At 43.4% G+C, this 6,605-nt stretch overlaps 1 long non-coding RNA gene across 1 annotated transcript; it reads right to left on the bottom strand.

The window, feature by feature from the left end:
- Positions 1-2,173: 2,173 nt before the first annotated feature.
- On the bottom strand, positions 2,174-6,063 carry LOC311148092. The gene is made up of 4 exons (XR_014614871.1): positions 5,446-6,063; positions 4,587-4,679; positions 3,040-3,568; positions 2,174-2,273 (listed from the first exon to the last, which is right to left on the bottom strand). It is a non-coding gene; the product is annotated as an uncharacterized lncRNA (long non-coding RNA).
- Positions 6,064-6,605: the final 542 nt, after the last annotated feature.

Here is a 6,605-nt window from a genome sequence, read left to right as displayed (position 1 = left end):
TGCTAACAGTAAATAACTGTGTTGGAGTACCACCTGCTAACAGTAAGTAACTGTGTTGGAGTACCACCTGCTAACAGTAAGTAACTGTGTTGGAGTACCACCTGCTAACAGTAAGTAACTGTGTTGGAGTACCACCTGCTAACAGTAACTGTGTTGTAGTACCACCTGCTAACAGTCCCTGTGTTGGAGTACCACCTGCTAACAGATACCGTGTTGTAGTACCACCTGCTAACAGTAACTGTGTTGTAGTACCACCTGCTAACAGTAACTGTGTTGTAGTACCACCTGCTAACAGTAACTAACTGTGTTGGACTACCACCTGCTAACAGTAAGTAACTGTGTTGGAGTACCACCTGCTAACAGTAACTGTGTTGTAGTACCACCTGTTAACAGTAACTGTGTTGGAGTACAACCTGCTAACAGTAAGTAACTTTGTTGGAGTACCACCTGTTAACAGTAAATGTGTTGGAGTACCACCTGCTAACAGTAACTGTGTGATGTAGTACCACCTGCTAACAGTAACTGTGTTGTAGTACCACCTGCTAACAGTAACGGTGTTGTAGTACCTCCTGCTAACAGTAACTCTGTGTTGTAGTACCACCTGCTAACAGTAACTGTGTTGGAGTACCACATGCTAACATTAACTGTGTTGGAGTACCACCTGCTAACAGTAACTGTGTTGTAGTACCACCTGCTAACAGTAACGGTGTTGTAGTACCTCCTGCTAACAGTAACTCTGTGTTGTAGTACCACCTGCTAACAGTAACTGTGTTGGAGTACCACATGCTAACATTAACTGTGTTGGAGTACCACATGCTAACAGTAACTGTGTTGTAGTACCACCTGCTAACAGTCACTGTGTTGTAGTACCACCTGCTAACAGTAAGTAACTGTGTTGGAGTACCACCTGCTAACAGTCACTGTGTTGGAGTACCACCTGCTAACAGTAAGTGTGTGTTGGAGTACCACCTGCTAACAGTAACTGTGTTGTAGTACCACCTGCTAACAGTAACTATGTTGTAGTACCACCTGCTAACAGTAACTGTTTTGGAGTACCACCTGCTAACAGTAAGTAACTGTGTTGGAGTACCACCTGCTAACAGTAAGTAACTGTGTTGGAGTACCACATCCTAACAGTAACTGTGTTGGAGTACCACATGCTAACAGTAACTGTGTTGTAGTACCACCTGCTAACAGTAACTGTGTTGGGGTACCACCTGCTAACAGTAACTGTGTTGTTGTACCACCTGCTAACAGTAACCGTGTTGTAGTACCACCTGCTAACAGTAAATGTGTTGGAGTACCACCTGCTAACAGTCACTGTGTTGTAGTACCACCTGCTAACAGTAACTGTGTTGTAGTACCACCTGCTAACAGTAAGTAACTGTGTTGGAGTACCACATGCTAACAGTAAGTAACTGTGTTGGAGTACCAACTGCTAACAGTAAGTAACTGTGTTGGAGTACCACCTGCTAACAGTAACTGTGTTGGAGTACCACCTGCTAACAGTAAGTAACTGTGTTGGAGTACCACTTGCTAACACTAACTGTGTTGGAGTACCACATGCTAACAGTAACTGTGTTGTAGTACCACCTGCTAACAGTCCCTGTGTTGGAGAACCACCTGCTAACAGATACCGTGTTGTAGTACCACCTCCTAACAGTAACTGTGTTGTAGTACCACCTGCTAACAGTAACTGTGTTGTAGTACCACCTGCTAACTGTAAGTAACTGTGTTGGAGTACCACCTGCTAACAGTAAGTAACTGTGTTGGAGTACCACTTGCTAACAGTAACTGTGTTGGAGTACCACCTGCTAACAGTAAGTAACTGTGTTGGAGTACCACTTGCTAACACTAACTGTGTTGGAGTACCACATGCTAACAGTAACTGTGTTGTAGTACCACCTGCTAACAGTCCCTGTGTTGGAGTACCACCTGCTAACAGATACCGTGTTGTAGTACCACCTCCTAACAGTAACTGTGTTGTAGTACCACCTGCTAACAGTAACTGTGTTGTAGTACCACCTGCTAACTGTAAGTAACTGTGTTGGAGTACCACCTGCTAACAGTAAGTAACTGTGTTGGAGTACCACTTGCTAACAGTAACTGTGTTGGAGTACCACATGCTAACATTAACTGTATTGGAGTACCACCTGCTAACAGTAACTGTGTTGTAGTACCACCTGCTAACAGTAACTGTGTTGGAGTACGATCTGCTAACAGTAACTGTGTTGGAGTACCACCTGCTAACAGTAACTGTGTTGTAGTACCACCTGCTAACAGTAACTGTTTTGGAGTACCACCTGCTAACAGTAAGTAACTGTGTTGGAGTCCCACCTGCTAACAGTAACTGTGTTGGAGTACCACCTCCTAACCGATACCGTGTTGTAGTACCACCTGCTAACAGTAACTGTGTTGTAGTACCACCTTCTAACTGTAACTGTGTTGTAGTACCACCTGCTCACAGGAACTGTGTTGTAGTACCACCTGCTAACAGTACGTGTTTTGTAGTACCACCTGCTAACAGTACGTGTTTTGGAGTACCACCTGCTAACAGTCACGGTGTTGGAGTACCACCTGCTAACAGTCACTGTGTTTTAGTACCACCTGGTAACAGTAACTGTGTTGTAGTACGACTTTCTAACAGTAACTGTGTTGTAGTACCACCTGCTCACAGTAACTGTGTTGTAGTACCACCTGCTCACAGTAACTGTGTTGTTGTACCACCTGCTAACAGTAAATGTGTTTGAGTACCACCTGCTAACAGTAAATGTTTTTGAGTAACACCTGCTAACAGTAACTGTGTTGTAGTACCACCTGCTAACAGTAACTGTGTTGTGGTACCACACACTAACAGTAACTGTGTTGTATTGCCACCTGTTAACAGTAACTGTGTTGGAGTACAACCTGCTAACAGTAAGTAACTGTGTTGTAGTACAACTTGCTAACAGTAACTGTGTGTTGTAGTACCACCTGCTAACAGTAAGTAACTGTGTTGGAGTATCACCTGCAAAAAATAAGTAACTGTTGTAGTACCACCTGCTAACAGTCCCTGTGTTGGAGTACCACCTGCTAACAGATACCGTGTTGTAGTACCACCTGCTAACAGTAACTGTGTTGGAGTACCACCTGCTAACAGTAACTGTGTTGTAGTACCACCTGCTAACAGTAACTGTGTTGTAGTACCACCTACTAACAGTAACTGTGTTTGAGTACCACCTGCTAACAGTAAGTAACTGTGTTGGAGTACCACCTGCTAACAGTAAGTAACTGTGTTGGAGTACCACCTGCTAACAATAAGTAACTGTGTTGGAGTACCACCTGCTAACAGTAAGTAACTGTGTTGGAGTCCCACCTGCTAATAGTAAGTAACTGTGTTGGAGTACCACCTGCTAACAATAACTGTGTTGGAGTACCACCTGCTAACAATAAGTAACTGTTGGAGTATATCCTGCTAACAGTAACTGTGTTGTAGTACCACCTGCTAACAGTAACTGTGTTGGAGTACCACATGCTAACAGTACCTGTGTTGTAGTACCACCTGCTAACAGTAACTGTGTTGTAGTACCTTGTGCTAACAGTAACTGTGTTGTAGTACCACCTGCTAACAGTAACTGTTTTGTAGTACCACCTGCTAACAGTAAGTAACTGTGTTGGAGTACCACCTGCCAACAGTAAGTAACTGTGTTGTAGTACCACCTTCTAACTGTAACTGTGTTGTAGTACCACCTGCTCACAGGAACTGTGTTGTAGTACCACCGACTAACAGTAACTGTGTTGGAGTACCACCTGCTAACAGTAACTGTGTTGTAGTACCTCCTGCTAACAGTAACTGTGTGTTGTAGTACCACCTGCTAACAGTAAATGTGTTGGATTACCATCTACTAACAGTAACTGTGTGTTGTAGTACCACCTGTTAACAGTAACTGTTTTGGAGTACCACCTGCTAACAGTAAGAAACTGTGTTGGAGTACCACCTGCTAACAATAAGTAAATGTTGGAGTACCACCTGCTAACAGTAACTGTGTTTTAGTACCACCTGCTAACAGTAACTGTGTTGTAGTACCACCTGCTAACAGTAACTGTGTTGTAGTACCACCTGCTAACAGTAACTGTGTGTTGTAGTACCACCTGCTAACAGTAACTGTGTTGGAGTACCACCTGCTAACAGTAACTGTGTTGTAGTACCACCTGCTAACAGTAACTGTGTTGTAGAACCACCGACTAACAGTAACTGTGTGTTGTAGTACCTCCTGCTAACAGTAACTGTGTGTTGTAGTACCACCTGCTAACAGCAACTGTGTTGTAGTAAATCCTGCTAACAGTAACTGTGTTGTAGTACCTCCTGCTAACAGTAACTGTGTTGTAGAACCACCGACTAACAGTAACTGTGTGTTGTAGTACCTCCTGCTAACAGTAACTGTATGTTGTAGTACCACCTGCTAACAGTAACTGTGTTGTAGTATCTCCTGCTAACAGTAACTGTGTTGTAGTATCTCCTGCTAACAGTAACTGTGTATTAGTACCTCCTGCTAACAGTAACTGTGTTGGAGTACCATCTGCTAACAGTAACTGTGTTGTAGTACCTCCTGCTAACAGTACCTGTGTTGTAGTACCACCTGCTAACAGTAACTGTGTTGGAGTACCACCTGCTAACAGTAACTGTGTTGTAGTACCACCTGCTAACAGTAACTGTTTTGGAGTACCACCTGCTAACAGTAAGTAACTGTGTTGGAGTCCCACCTGCTAACAGTAACTGTGTTGGAGTACCACCTCCTAACCGATACCGTGTTGTAGTACCACCTGCTAACAGTAACTGTGTTGTAGTACCACCTTCTAACTGTAACTGTGTTGTAGTACCACCTGCTCACAGGAACTGTGTTGTAGTACCACCTGCTAACAGTACGTGTTTTGTAGTACCACCTGCTAACAGTACGTGTTTTGGAGTACCACCTGCTAACAGTCACGGTGTTGGAGTACCACCTGCTAACAGTCACTGTGTTTTAGTACCACCTGGTAACAGTAACTGTGTTGTAGTACGACTTTCTAACAGTAACTGTGTTGTAGTACCACCTGCTCACAGTAACTGTGTTGTAGTACCACCTGCTCACAGTAACTGTGTTGTTGTACCACCTGCTAACAGTAAATGTTTTTGAGTACCACCTGCTAACAGTAAATGTTTTTGAGTAACACCTGCTAACAGTAACTGTGTTGTAGTACCACCTGCTAACAGTAACTGTGTTGTGGTACCACACACTAACAGTAACTGTGTTGTATTGCCACCTGTTAACAGTAACTGTGTTGGAGTACAACCTGCTAACAGTAAGTAACTGTGTTGTAGTACAACTTGCTAACAGTAACTGTGTGTTGTAGTACCACCTGCTAACAGTAAGTAACTGTGTTGGAGTATCACCTGCAAAAAATAAGTAACTGTTGTAGTACCACCTGCTAACAGTCCCTGTGTTGGAGTACCACCTGCTAACAGATACCGTGTTGTAGTACCACCTGCTAACAGTAACTGTGTTGGAGTACCACCTGCTAACAGTAACTGTGTTGTAGTACCACCTGCTAACAGTAACTGTGTTGTAGTACCACCTACTAACAGTAACTGTGTTTGAGTACCACCTGCTAACAGTAAGTAACTGTGTTGGAGTACCACCTGCTAACAGTAAGTAACTGTGTTGGAGTACCACCTGCTAACAATAAGTAACTGTGTTGGAGTACCACCTGCTAACAGTAAGTAACTGTGTTGGAGTCCCACCTGCTAATAGTAAGTAACTGTGTTGGAGTACCACCTGCTAACAATAACTGTGTTGGAGTACCACCTGCTAACAATAAGTAACTGTTGGAGTATATCCTGCTAACAGTAACTGTGTTGTAGTACCACCTGCTAACAGTAACTGTGTTGTAGTACCTTGTGCTAACAGTAACTGTGTTGTAGTACCACCTGCTAACAGTAACTGTTTTGTAGTACCACCTGCTAACAGTAAGTAACTGTGTTGGAGTACCACCTGCCAACAGTAAGTAACTGTGTTGTAGTACCACCTTCTAACTGTAACTGTGTTGTAGTACCACCTGCTCACAGGAACTGTGTTGTAGAACCACCGACTAACAGTAACTGTGTGTTGTAGTACCTCCTGCTAACAGTAACTGTGTGTTGTAGTACCACCTGCTAACAGCAACTGTGTTGTAGTAAATCCTGCTAACAGTAACTGTGTTGTAGTACCTCCTGCTAACAGTAACTGTGTTGTAGAACCACCGACTAACAGTAACTGTGTGTTGTAGTACCTCCTGCTAACAGTAACTGTATGTTGTAGTACCACCTGCTAACAGTAACTGTGTTGTAGTATCTCCTGCTAACAGTAACTGTGTTGTAGTATCTCCTGCTAACAGTAACTGTGTATTAGTACCTCCTGCTAACAGTAACTGTGTTGGAGTACCATCTGCTAACAGTAACTGTGTTGTAGTACCTCCTGCTAACAGTACCTGTGTTGTAGTACCACCTGCTAACAGTAACTGTGTTGGAGTACCACCTGCTAACAGTAACTGTGTTGTAGTACCACCTGCTAACAGTAACTGTTTTGGAGTACCACCTGCTAACAGTA

Source organism: Coregonus lavaretus (assembly GCF_964263955.1).
Source record: "Coregonus lavaretus genome assembly, chromosome: 20".
Lineage (NCBI taxonomy): Eukaryota > Metazoa > Chordata > Actinopteri > Salmoniformes > Salmonidae > Coregonus > Coregonus lavaretus.
This window is presented reverse-complemented; position numbering and strand designations above follow the sequence as displayed.